This window comes from Hyla sarda, unplaced genomic scaffold (assembly GCF_029499605.1).
Source record: "Hyla sarda isolate aHylSar1 unplaced genomic scaffold, aHylSar1.hap1 scaffold_531, whole genome shotgun sequence".
NCBI classification, from domain to species: domain Eukaryota; kingdom Metazoa; phylum Chordata; class Amphibia; order Anura; family Hylidae; genus Hyla; species Hyla sarda.
Window position 1 is genome coordinate 1 of NW_026610542.1, and position 13911 is coordinate 13911.

A 13911-nucleotide genomic window follows, 5' to 3' on the forward strand; every position below is an offset into this window, starting at 1 on the left:
CCCTACCCCTTAATTCCCTGGTTGAACTTGATGGACATATGTCTTTTTTCGACCGTACTAACTATGTAACTATGTAACATAACATGGGGGGGGTCTCCTGGCTGTTCACACAGGTGTGTCATTGCTGTACATTGACCATGCATTGCTTCTGTGGTATTGCAAAGGCAAAGACAAATGCTTCCAGCCATCCATTGCACTAATGGATTGGTCATCAGCTGGCTGTCTATGTCCCGCATCAATATAGACCAAAGTACAGAGGGTTAGGCTATGCTATTGTGCACCTACCTGATGCATCAGAAGGTGCGAGGCCCTTGCTAAATTCTGTGCACAGACTTTGAGATCTATACTTTAGACTGTATCTAAACCTGCTCCAACATGGACTGACATTCTGGCCTACTTTCAGCCGATGCGACTTGTCTGTCGCTGAACAGTCGCTTTTTATGTATTCAGCACCTATGTATAATGTTGTAAAAATGCTCTAGAAGCTAAAGTCGCAGAAATGTCACACATATTTGGCCTGCAACTTTCTGTGCGACAAATTCAGACAGGAAAAATCAGTATAAATCCTTAGAAAATTATCCCCCAGTGTCTCCATCTGCTGGCGGTATTGAATAAGCATTGCTGCACTGATGGGGTATGCATTAGACGAAAAAAAAGAAGAAAAAGAAGAATAATACGCCCAGAAAAGAGGCGAAAAGGAGAAAAACGTAAAAAAACGTGAAAAAAAGTAAGAGGAAGAGAAGGGAAAAAAAGGTGGAAATGGGTTTAAAAGTGATTTCGGCGGAGAAATATATATATATATATATATATATATATATATATATATATATATATATATACGCGCACACACACACATATATATAAACGTATTCTCCGTTGAGATATTGCAGCCGCTGCTGTGTCCAGGCCCAGGAGCCTTAGCACTGTGCTGTGATGTCACTCAATACCACTGACATCACTAGGTGTAAACAACATCTCTCCTTTGCTGTGTATGTGACTATGGAGCTGTTTGGTGATGTCGTCTATTATGGCCTTCATAGAAGCAACAGGAGATTGTTGCATCCATCTAGAACCCTCAGAACTACAGTGCTATGATGTCACTCACTTCCACAGGCCTTGCAGAGTGTAAACAACAACAACCCAGCTTTGTTGTGTATGTAACCATAGGGATTTGTGATGTCACCTAGAACCTTCACAGCAGCGACAGCTTTATGAGGAGCATCAGCACTGCTCTGCCTGAGCAGAACCATCACCGCCATAGGTTGTCAAATAACCCGGATTTAACCCACACAGGTAAGTCCAATGGGGTGCAGGCATGTCCTCTATGCTTACAGCTTCCCGTGGGTGTTGGTTTGATACCGTTTGGGGACAGCCAAGGAGGCATCTGCAGGCAACAAAGGTAGGTGTGTGCTTGTGTGTGTGTTTCCTATGCAGATCCTAAGCCCAGTGTCACATGCAAGTAGGAGGAGTAAGAAGGGTTCCTGGCAAATCCGGGTTATGGATTGCATTTAAAAAGGCCCCGTGGGAGTGCAATGGGCCCCTGTCTTGCTGCTTAGCAATAATGGTATGGGTTTAGGTTCTGCTGTGTGTACTGGTGGTTGACTGCCCCCCAGCCCAGAGTGTGCATGGAAAATTGTCTGGCAGCCTCCCTGACAGCAAGCAGTGATAGTGCCCATGAAGGGGACCTTGTTGGGCCCGCCCCTTTCACGGTTATCGCTTCTCGGCCTTTTGGCTAAGATCAAGTGTAGTATCTGTTCTTATCAGTTTAATATCTGATACGTCCCCTATCTGGGGACCATATATTAAATGGATTTTTGAGAACGGGGGCCGATTTCGAAGCTTGCTTCCGTCGCCCTATGCATTGACCCGATATGGCAGTATCTTCGGGTACAGTGCACCACCCCCTTACAGGATTAAAAAGAAAGATTCCTACTTTCATTGCTACCTGCTTGCTGGCTAGCCAGCTAGCCAGCCCTGTGGGCCTTGCTGCTGCAGCCAAAAAACAAAAGGTGGTGCTGCTGCTGCTGCTTCTGCTTGTGTCTGGCCGCTGTTGGAGCGTCCAGGCACAGGACTTCTGCTGCTGCTGACTAAATGGCCTCCTTAATTGGATCATTTGAGTAGCCAGCACACCTGTGCAGGTAGGGCATGACATGATAGGCAGCTGCCTTGATAGCGGGTGGGTGCTGAATGTTCCTAATTGACAAAATAAGATTAATGCTTATGAAGAAATATAAAATCTCATCCCTTCCCCAATATCGCGCCACACCCCTACCCCTTAATTCCCTGGTTGAACTTGATGGACATATGTCTTTTTTCGACCGTACTAACTATGTAACTATGTAACATAACATGGGGGGGGTCTCCTGGCTGTTCACACAGGTGTGTCATTGCTGTACATTGACCATGCATTGCTTCTGTGGTATTGCAAAGGCAAAGACAAATGCTTCCAGCCATCCATTGCACTAATGGATTGGTCATCAGCTGGCTGTCTATGTCCCGCATCAATATAGACCAAAGTACAGAGGGTTAGGCTATGCTATTGTGCACCTACCTGATGCATCAGAAGGTGCGAGGCCCTTGCTAAATTCTGTGCACAGACTTTGAGATCTATACTTTAGACTGTATCTAAACCTGCTCCAACATGGACTGACATTCTGGCCTACTTTCAGCTGATGCGACTTGTCTGTCGCTGAACAGTCGCTTTTTATGTATTCAGCACCTATGTATAATGTTGTAAAAATGCTCTAGAAGCTAAAGTCGCAGAAATGTCACACATATTTGGCCTGCAACTTTCTGTGCGACAAATTCAGACAGGAAAAATCAGTATAAATCCTTAGAAAATTATCCCCCAGTGTCTCCATCTGCTGGCGGTATTGAATAAGCATTGCTGCACTGATGGGGTATGCATTAGACGAAAAAAAAGAAGAAAAAGAAGAATAATACGCCCAGAAAAGAGGCGAAAAGGAGAAAAACGTAAAAAAACGTGAAAAAAAAGTAAGAGGAAGAGAAGGGAAAAAAAGGTGGAAATGGGTTTAAAAGTGATTTCGGCGGAGAAATATATATATATATATATATATATATATATATATATATATATATATACGCGCACACACACACATATATATAAACGTATTCTCCGTTGAGATATTGCAGCCGCTGCTGTGTCCAGGCCCAGGAGCCTTAGCACTGTGCTGTGATGTCACTCAATACCACTGACATCACTAGGTGTAAACAACATCTCTCCTTTGCTGTGTATGTGACTATGGAGCTGTTTGGTGATGTCGTCTATTATGGCCTTCATAGAAGCAACAGGAGATTGTTGCATCCATCTAGAACCCTCAGAACTACAGTGCTATGATGTCACTCACTTCCACAGGCCTTGCAGAGTGTAAACAACAACAACCCAGCTTTGTTGTGTATGTAACCATAGGGATTTGTGATGTCACCTAGAACCTTCACAGCAGCGACAGCTTTATGAGGAGCATCAGCACTGCTCTGCCTGAGCAGAACCATCACCGCCATAGGTTGTCAAATAACCCGGATTTAACCCACACAGGTAAGTCCAATGGGGTGCAGGCATGTCCTCTATGCTTACAGCTTCCCGTGGGTGTTGGTTTGATACCGTTTGGGGACAGCCAAGGAGGCATCTGCAGGCAACAAAGGTAGGTGTGTGCTTGTGTGTGTGTTTCCTATGCAGATCCTAAGCCCAGTGTCACATGCAAGTAGGAGGAGTAAGAAGGGTTCCTGGCAAATCCGGGTTATGGATTGCATTTAAAAAGGCCCCGTGGGAGTGCAATGGGCCCCTGTCTTGCTGCTTAGCAATAATGGTATGGGTTTAGGTTCTGCTGTGTGTACTGGTGGTTGACTGCCCCCCAGCCCAGAGTGTGCATGGAAAATTGTCTGGCAGCCTCCCTGACAGCAAGCAGTGATAGTGCCCATGAAGGGGACCTTGTTGGGCCCGCCCCTTTCACGGTTATCGCTTCTCGGCCTTTTGGCTAAGATCAAGTGTAGTATCTGTTCTTATCAGTTTAATATCTGATACGTCCCCTATCTGGGGACCATATATTAAATGGATTTTTGAGAACGGGGGCCGATTTCGAAGCTTGCTTCCGTCGCCCTATGCATTGACCCGATATGGCAGTATCTTCGGGTACAGTGCACCACCCCCTTACAGGGTTAAAAAGAAAGATTCCTACTTTCATTGCTACCTGCTTGCTGGCTAGCCAGCTAGCCAGCCCTGTGGGCCTTGCTGCTGCAGCCAAAAAACAAAAGGTGGTGCTGCTGCTGCTGCTTCTGCTTGTGTCTGGCCGCTGTTGGAGCGTCCAGGCACAGGACTTCTGCTGCTGCTGACTAAATGGCCTCCTTAATTGGATCATTTGAGTAGCCAGCACACCTGTGCAGGTAGGGCATGACATGATAGGCAGCTGCCTTGATAGCGGGTGGGTGCTGAATGTTCCTAATTGACAAAATAAGATTAATGCTTATGAAGAAATATAAAATCTCATCCCTTCCCCAATATCGCGCCACACCCCTACCCCTTAATTCCCTGGTTGAACTTGATGGACATATGTCTTTTTTCGACCGTACTAACTATGTAACTATGTAACATAACATGGGGGGGGTCTCCTGGCTGTTCACACAGGTGTGTCATTGCTGTACATTGACCATGCATTGCTTCTGTGGTATTGCAAAGGCAAAGACAAATGCTTCCAGCCATCCATTGCACTAATGGATTGGTCATCAGCTGGCTGTCTATGTCCCGCATCAATATAGACCAAAGTACAGAGGGTTAGGCTATGCTATTGTGCACCTACCTGATGCATCAGAAGGTGCGAGGCCCTTGCTAAATTCTGTGCACAGACTTTGAGATCTATACTTTAGACTGTATCTAAACCTGCTCCAACATGGACTGACATTCTGGCCTACTTTCAGCCGATGCGACTTGTCTGTCGCTGAACAGTCGCTTTTTATGTATTCAGCACCTATGTATAATGTTGTAAAAATGCTCTAGAAGCTAAAGTCGCAGAAATGTCACACATATTTGGCCTGCAACTTTCTGTGCGACAAATTCAGACAGGAAAAATCAGTATAAATCCTTAGAAAATTATCCCCCAGTGTCTCCATCTGCTGGCGGTATTGAATAAGCATTGCTGCACTGATGGGGTATGCATTAGACGAAAAAAAAGAAGAAAAAGAAGAATAATACGCCCAGAAAAGAGGCGAAAAGGAGAAAAACGTAAAAAAACGTGAAAAAAAAGTAAGAGGAAGAGAAGGGAAAAAAAGGTGGAAATGGGTTTAAAAGTGATTTCGGCGGAGAAATATATATATATATATATATATATATATATATATATATATATATATACGCGCACACACACACATATATATAAACGTATTCTCCGTTGAGATATTGCAGCCGCTGCTGTGTCCAGGCCCAGGAGCCTTAGCACTGTGCTGTGATGTCACTCAATACCACTGACATCACTAGGTGTAAACAACATCTCTCCTTTGCTGTGTATGTGACTATGGAGCTGTTTGGTGATGTCGTCTATTATGGCCTTCATAGAAGCAACAGGAGATTGTTGCATCCATCTAGAACCCTCAGAACTACAGTGCTATGATGTCACTCACTTCCACAGGCCTTGCAGAGTGTAAACAACAACAACCCAGCTTTGTTGTGTATGTAACCATAGGGATTTGTGATGTCACCTAGAACCTTCACAGCAGCGACAGCTTTATGAGGAGCATCAGCACTGCTCTGCCTGAGCAGAACCATCACCGCCATAGGTTGTCAAATAACCCGGATTTAACCCACACAGGTAAGTCCAATGGGGTGCAGGCATGTCCTCTATGCTTACAGCTTCCCGTGGGTGTTGGTTTGATACCGTTTGGGGACAGCCAAGGAGGCATCTGCAGGCAACAAAGGTAGGTGTGTGCTTGTGTGTGTGTTTCCTATGCAGATCCTAAGCCCAGTGTCACATGCAAGTAGGAGGAGTAAGAAGGGTTCCTGGCAAATCCGGGTTATGGATTGCATTTAAAAAGGCCCCGTGGGAGTGCAATGGGCCCCTGTCTTGCTGCTTAGCAATAATGGTATGGGTTTAGGTTCTGCTGTGTGTACTGGTGGTTGACTGCCCCCCAGCCCAGAGTGTGCATGGAAAATTGTCTGGCAGCCTCCCTGACAGCAAGCAGTGATAGTGCCCATGAAGGGGACCTTGTTGGGCCCGCCCCTTTCACGGTTATCGCTTCTCGGCCTTTTGGCTAAGATCAAGTGTAGTATCTGTTCTTATCAGTTTAATATCTGATACGTCCCCTATCTGGGGACCATATATTAAATGGATTTTTGAGAACGGGGGCCGATTTCGAAGCTTGCTTCCGTCGCCCTATGCATTGACCCGATATGGCAGTATCTTCGGGTACAGTGCACCACCCCCTTACAGGGTTAAAAAGAAAGATTCCTACTTTCATTGCTACCTGCTTGCTGGCTAGCCAGCTAGCCAGCCCTGTGGGCCTTGCTGCTGCAGCCAAAAAACAAAAGGTGGTGCTGCTGCTGCTGCTTCTGCTTGTGTCTGGCCGCTGTTGGAGCGTCCAGGCACAGGACTTCTGCTGCTGCTGACTAAATGGCCTCCTTAATTGGATCATTTGAGTAGCCAGCACACCTGTGCAGGTAGGGCATGACATGATAGGCAGCTGCCTTGATAGCGGGTGGGTGCTGAATGTTCCTAATTGACAAAATAAGATTAATGCTTATGAAGAAATATAAAATCTCATCCCTTCCCCAATATCGCGCCACACCCCTACCCCTTAATTCCCTGGTTGAACTTGATGGACATATGTCTTTTTTCGACCGTACTAACTATGTAACTATGTAACATAACATGGGGGGGGTCTCCTGGCTGTTCACACAGGTGTGTCATTGCTGTACATTGACCATGCATTGCTTCTGTGGTATTGCAAAGGCAAAGACAAATGCTTCCAGCCATCCATTGCACTAATGGATTGGTCATCAGCTGGCTGTCTATGTCCCGCATCAATATAGACCAAAGTACAGAGGGTTAGGCTATGCTATTGTGCACCTACCTGATGCATCAGAAGGTGCGAGGCCCTTGCTAAATTCTGTGCACAGACTTTGAGATCTATACTTTAGACTGTATCTAAACCTGCTCCAACATGGACTGACATTCTGGCCTACTTTCAGCCGATGCGACTTGTCTGTCGCTGAACAGTCGCTTTTTATGTATTCAGCACCTATGTATAATGTTGTAAAAATGCTCTAGAAGCTAAAGTCGCAGAAATGTCACACATATTTGGCCTGCAACTTTCTGTGCGACAAATTCAGACAGGAAAAATCAGTATAAATCCTTAGAAAATTATCCCCCAGTGTCTCCATCTGCTGGCGGTATTGAATAAGCATTGCTGCACTGATGGGGTATGCATTAGACGAAAAAAAAGAAGAAAAAGAAGAATAATACGCCCAGAAAAGAGGCGAAAAGGAGAAAAACGTAAAAAAACGTGAAAAAAAAGTAAGAGGAAGAGAAGGGAAAAAAAGGTGGAAATGAGTTTAAAAGTGATTTCGGCGGAGAAATATATATATATATATATATATATATATATAATATATATATATATATATATGCGCACACACACACATATATATAAACGTATTCTCCGTTGAGATATTGCAGCCGCTGCTGTGTCCAGGCCCAGGAGCCTTAGCACTGTGCTGTGATGTCACTCAATACCACTGACATCACTAGGTGTAAACAACATCTCTCCTTTGCTGTGTATGTGACTATGGAGCTGTTTGGTGATGTCGTCTATTATGGCCTTCATAGAAGCAACAGGAGATTGTTGCATCCATCTAGAACCCTCAGAACTACAGTGCTATGATGTCACTCACTTCCACAGGCCTTGCAGAGTGTAAACAACAACAACCCAGCTTTGTTGTGTATGTAACCATAGGGATTTGTGATGTCACCTAGAACCTTCACAGCAGCGACAGCTTTATGAGGAGCATCAGCACTGCTCTGCCTGAGCAGAACCATCACCGCCATAGGTTGTCAAATAACCCGGATTTAACCCACACAGGTAAGTCCAATGGGGTGCAGGCATGTCCTCTATGCTTACAGCTTCCCGTGGGTGTTGGTTTGATACCGTTTGGGGACAGCCAAGGAGGCATCTGCAGGCAACAAAGGTAGGTGTGTGCTTGTGTGTGTGTTTCCTATGCAGATCCTAAGCCCAGTGTCACATGCAAGTAGGAGGAGTAAGAAGGGTTCCTGGCAAATCCGGGTTATGGATTGCATTTAAAAAGGCCCCGTGGGAGTGCAATGGGCCCCTGTCTTGCTGCTTAGCAATAATGGTATGGGTTTAGGTTCTGCTGTGTGTACTGGTGGTTGACTGCCCCCCAGCCCAGAGTGTGCATGGAAAATTGTCTGGCAGCCTCCCTGACAGCAAGCAGTGATAGTGCCCATGAAGGGGACCTTGTTGGGCCCGCCCCTTTCACGGTTATCGCTTCTCGGCCTTTTGGCTAAGATCAAGTGTAGTATCTGTTCTTATCAGTTTAATATCTGATACGTCCCCTATCTGGGGACCATATATTAAATGGATTTTTGAGAACGGGGGCCGATTTCGAAGCTTGCTTCCGTCGCCCTATGCATTGACCCGATATGGCAGTATCTTCGGGTACAGTGCACCACCCCCTTACAGGGTTAAAAAGAAAGATTCCTACTTTCATTGCTACCTGCTTGCTGGCTAGCCAGCTAGCCAGCCCTGTGGGCCTTGCTGCTGCAGCCAAAAAACAAAAGGTGGTGCTGCTGCTGCTGCTTCTGCTTGTGTCTGGCCGCTGTTGGAGCGTCCAGGCACAGGACTTCTGCTGCTGCTGACTAAATGGCCTCCTTAATTGGATCATTTGAGTAGCCAGCACACCTGTGCAGGTAGGGCATGACATGATAGGCAGCTGCCTTGATAGCGGGTGGGTGCTGAATGTTCCTAATTGACAAAATAAGATTAATGCTTATGAAGAAATATAAAATCTCATCCCTTCCCCAATATCGCGCCACACCCCTACCCCTTAATTCCCTGGTTGAACTTGATGGACATATGTCTTTTTTCGACCGTACTAACTATGTAACTATGTAACATAACATGGGGGGGGTCTCCTGGCTGTTCACACAGGTGTGTCATTGCTGTACATTGACCATGCATTGCTTCTGTGGTATTGCAAAGGCAAAGACAAATGCTTCCAGCCATCCATTGCACTAATGGATTGGTCATCAGCTGGCTGTCTATGTCCCGCATCAATATAGACCAAAGTACAGAGGGTTAGGCTATGCTATTGTGCACCTACCTGATGCATCAGAAGGTGCGAGGCCCTTGCTAAATTCTGTGCACAGACTTTGAGATCTATACTTTAGACTGTATCTAAACCTGCTCCAACATGGACTGACATTCTGGCCTACTTTCAGCCGATGCGACTTGTCTGTCGCTGAACAGTCGCTTTTTATGTATTCAGCACCTATGTATAATGTTGTAAAAATGCTCTAGAAGCTAAAGTCGCAGAAATGTCACACATATTTGGCCTGCAACTTTCTGTGCGACAAATTCAGACAGGAAAAATCAGTATAAATCCTTAGAAAATTATCCCCCAGTGTCTCCATCTGCTGGCGGTATTGAATAAGCATTGCTGCACTGATGGGGTATGCATTAGACGAAAAAAAAGAAGAAAAAGAAGAATAATACGCCCAGAAAAGAGGCGAAAAGGAGAAAAACGTAAAAAAACGTGAAAAAAAAGTAAGAGGAAGAGAAGGGAAAAAAAGGTGGAAATGGGTTTAAAAGTGATTTCGGCGGAGAAATATATATATATATATATATATATATATATATATATATATATATACGCGCACACACACACATATATATATAAACGTATTCTCCGTTGAGATATTGCAGCCGCTGCTGTGTCCAGGCCCAGGAGCCTTAGCACTGTGCTGTGATGTCACTCAATACCACTGACATCACTAGGTGTAAACAACATCTCTCCTTTGCTGTGTATGTGACTATGGAGCTGTTTGGTGATGTCGTCTATTATGGCCTTCATAGAAGCAACAGGAGATTGTTGCATCCATCTAGAACCCTCAGAACTACAGTGCTATGATGTCACTCACTTCCACAGGCCTTGCAGAGTGTAAACAACAACAACCCAGCTTTGTTGTGTATGTAACCATAGGGATTTGTGATGTCACCTAGAACCTTCACAGCAGCGACAGCTTTATGAGGAGCATCAGCACTGCTCTGCCTGAGCAGAACCATCACCGCCATAGGTTGTCAAATAACCCGGATTTAACCCACACAGGTAAGTCCAATGGGGTGCAGGCATGTCCTCTATGCTTACAGCTTCCCGTGGGTGTTGGTTTGATACCGTTTGGGGACAGCCAAGGAGGCATCTGCAGGCAACAAAGGTAGGTGTGTGCTTGTGTGTGTGTTTCCTATGCAGATCCTAAGCCCAGTGTCACATGCAAGTAGGAGGAGTAAGAAGGGTTCCTGGCAAATCCGGGTTATGGATTGCATTTAAAAAGGCCCCGTGGGAGTGCAATGGGCCCCTGTCTTGCTGCTTAGCAATAATGGTATGGGTTTAGGTTCTGCTGTGTGTACTGGTGGTTGACTGCCCCCCAGCCCAGAGTGTGCATGGAAAATTGTCTGGCAGCCTCCCTGACAGCAAGCAGTGATAGTGCCCATGAAGGGGACCTTGTTGGGCCCGCCCCTTTCACGGTTATCGCTTCTCGGCCTTTTGGCTAAGATCAAGTGTAGTATCTGTTCTTATCAGTTTAATATCTGATACGTCCCCTATCTGGGGACCATATATTAAATGGATTTTTGAGAACGGGGGCCGATTTCGAAGCTTGCTTCCGTCGCCCTATGCATTGACCCGATATGGCAGTATCTTCGGGTACAGTGCACCACCCCCTTACAGGGTTAAAAAGAAAGATTCCTACTTTCATTGCTACCTGCTTGCTGGCTAGCCAGCTAGCCAGCCCTGTGGGCCTTGCTGCTGCAGCCAGAAAACAAAAGGTGGTGCTGCTGCTGCTGCTTCTGCTTGTGTCTGGCCGCTGTTGGAGCGTCCAGGCACAGGACTTCTGCTGCTGCTGACTAAATGGCCTCCTTAATTGGATCATTTGAGTAGCCAGCACACCTGTGCAGGTAGGGCATGACATGATAGGCAGCTGCCTTGATAGCGGGTGGGTGCTGAATGTTCCTAATTGACAAAATAAGATTAATGCTTATGAAGAAATATAAAATCTCATCCCTTCCCCAATATCGCGCCACACCCCTACCCCTTAATTCCCTGGTTGAACTTGATGGACATATGTCTTTTTTCGACCGTACTAACTATGTAACTATGTAACATAACATGGGGGGGGTCTCCTGGCTGTTCACACAGGTGTGTCATTGCTGTACATTGACCATGCATTGCTTCTGTGGTATTGCAAAGGCAAAGACAAATGCTTCCAGCCATCCATTGCACTAATGGATTGGTCATCAGCTGGCTGTCTATGTCCCGCATCAATATAGACCAAAGTACAGAGGGTTAGGCTATGCTATTGTGCACCTACCTGATGCATCAGAAGGTGCGAGGCCCTTGCTAAATTCTGTGCACAGACTTTGAGATCTATACTTTAGACTGTATCTAAACCTGCTCCAACATGGACTGACATTCTGGCCTACTTTCAGCCGATGCGACTTGTCTGTCGCTGAACAGTCGCTTTTTATGTATTCAGCACCTATGTATAATGTTGTAAAAATGCTCTAGAAGCTAAAGTCGCAGAAATGTCACACATATTTGGCCTGCAACTTTCTGTGCGACAAATTCAGACAGGAAAAATCAGTATAAATCCTTAGAAAATTATCCCCCAGTGTCTCCATCTGCTGGCGGTATTGAATAAGCATTGCTGCACTGATGGGGTATGCATTAGACGAAAAAAAAGAAGAAAAAGAAGAATAATACGCCCAGAAAAGAGGCGAAAAGGAGAAAAACGTAAAAAAACGTGAAAAAAAAGTAAGAGGAAGAGAAGGGAAAAAAAGGTGGAAATGGGTTTAAAAGTGATTTCGGCGGAGAAATATATATATATATATATATATATATATATATATATATACGCGCACACACACACATATATATAAACGTATTCTCCGTTGAGATATTGCAGCCGCTGCTGTGTCCAGGCCCAGGAGCCTTAGCACTGTGCTGTGATGTCACTCAATACCACTGACATCACTAGGTGTAAACAACATCTCTCCTTTGCTGTGTATGTGACTATGGAGCTGTTTGGTGATGTCGTCTATTATGGCCTTCATAGAAGCAACAGGAGATTGTTGCATCCATCTAGAACCCTCAGAACTACAGTGCTATGATGTCACTCACTTCCACAGGCCTTGCAGAGTGTAAACAACAACAACCCAGCTTTGTTGTGTATGTAACCATAGGGATTTGTGATGTCACCTAGAACCTTCACAGCAGCGACAGCTTTATGAGGAGCATCAGCACTGCTCTGCCTGAGCAGAACCATCACCGCCATAGGTTGTCAAATAACCCGGATTTAACCCACACAGGTAAGTCCAATGGGGTGCAGGCATGTCCTCTATGCTTACAGCTTCCCGTGGGTGTTGGTTTGATACCGTTTGGGGACAGCCAAGGAGGCATCTGCAGGCAACAAAGGTAGGTGTGTGCTTGTGTGTGTGTTTCCTATGCAGATCCTAAGCCCAGTGTCACATGCAAGTAGGAGGAGTAAGAAGGGTTCCTGGCAAATCCGGGTTATGGATTGCATTTAAAAAGGCCCCGTGGGAGTGCAATGGGCCCCTGTCTTGCTGCTTAGCAATAATGGTATGGGTTTAGGTTCTGCTGTGTGTACTGGTGGTTGACTGCCCCCCAGCCCAGAGTGTGCATGGAAAATTGTCTGGCAGCCTCCCTGACAGCAAGCAGTGATAGTGCCCATGAAGGGGACCTTGTTGGGCCCGCCCCTTTCACGGTTATCGCTTCTCGGCCTTTTGGCTAAGATCAAGTGTAGTATCTGTTCTTATCAGTTTAATATCTGATACGTCCCCTATCTGGGGACCATATATTAAATGGATTTTTGAGAACGGGGGCCGATTTCGAAGCTTGCTTCCGTCGCCCTATGCATTGACCCGATATGGCAGTATCTTCGGGTACAGTGCACCACCCCCTTACAGGGTTAAAAAGAAAGATTCCTACTTTCATTGCTACCTGCTTGCTGGCTAGCCAGCTAGCCAGCCCTGTGGGCCTTGCTGCTGCAGCCAAAAAACAAAAGGTGGTGCTGCTGCTGCTGCTTCTGCTTGTGTCTGGCCGCTGTTGGAGCGTCCAGGCACAGGACTTCTGCTGCTGCTGACTAAATGGCCTCCTTAATTGGATCATTTGAGTAGCCAGCACACCTGTGCAGGTAGGGCATGACATGATAGGCAGCTGCCTTGATAGCGGGTGGGTGCTGAATGTTCCTAATTGACAAAATAAGATTAATGCTTATGAAGAAATATAAAATCTCATCCCTTCCCCAATATCGCGCCACACCCCTACCCCTTAATTCCCTGGTTGAACTTGATGGACATATGTCTTTTTTCGACCGTACTAACTATGTAACTATGTAACATAACATGGGGGGGGTCTCCTGGCTGTTCACACAGGTGTGTCATTGCTGTACATTGACCATGCATTGCTTCTGTGGTATTGCAAAGGCAAAGACAAATGCTTCCAGCCATCCATTGCACTAATGGATTGGTCATCAGCTGGCTGTCTATGTCCCGCATCAATATAGACCAAAGTACAGAGGGTTAGGCTATGCTATTGTGCACCTACCTGATGCATCAGAAGGTGCGAGGCCCTTGCTAAATTCTGTGCACAGACTT

General features: G+C 45.8%; 6 non-coding genes across 6 annotated transcripts; all 6 read left to right on the forward strand.

Annotated features, from left to right (window-relative positions):
- The first annotated feature begins 1712 nt into the window (after positions 1 to 1712).
- LOC130338879 (U2 spliceosomal RNA) lies at positions 1713 to 1903 on the forward strand. Its single transcript, XR_008879345.1, has one exon. It is a non-coding gene; the product is annotated as a U2 spliceosomal RNA (small nuclear RNA).
- Positions 1904 to 3975: 2072 nt separating this feature from the next.
- LOC130338891 (U2 spliceosomal RNA) lies at positions 3976 to 4166 on the forward strand. The gene has a single exon (XR_008879356.1). It is a non-coding gene; the product is annotated as a U2 spliceosomal RNA (small nuclear RNA).
- Positions 4167 to 6238: 2072 nt separating this feature from the next.
- On the forward strand, positions 6239 to 6429 carry LOC130338904 (U2 spliceosomal RNA). Its single transcript, XR_008879367.1, has one exon. It is a non-coding gene; the product is annotated as a U2 spliceosomal RNA (small nuclear RNA).
- Positions 6430 to 8504: 2075 nt separating this feature from the next.
- On the forward strand, positions 8505 to 8695 carry LOC130338916 (U2 spliceosomal RNA). The gene has a single exon (XR_008879378.1). It is a non-coding gene; the product is annotated as a U2 spliceosomal RNA (small nuclear RNA).
- A 2072-nt stretch (positions 8696 to 10767) lies between these two features.
- On the forward strand, positions 10768 to 10958 carry LOC130338821 (U2 spliceosomal RNA). The gene has a single exon (XR_008879296.1). It is a non-coding gene; the product is annotated as a U2 spliceosomal RNA (small nuclear RNA).
- Positions 10959 to 13022: 2064 nt separating this feature from the next.
- LOC130338833 (U2 spliceosomal RNA) lies at positions 13023 to 13213 on the forward strand. The gene has a single exon (XR_008879307.1). It is a non-coding gene; the product is annotated as a U2 spliceosomal RNA (small nuclear RNA).
- The last annotated feature ends 698 nt before the right edge of the window (positions 13214 to 13911 follow it).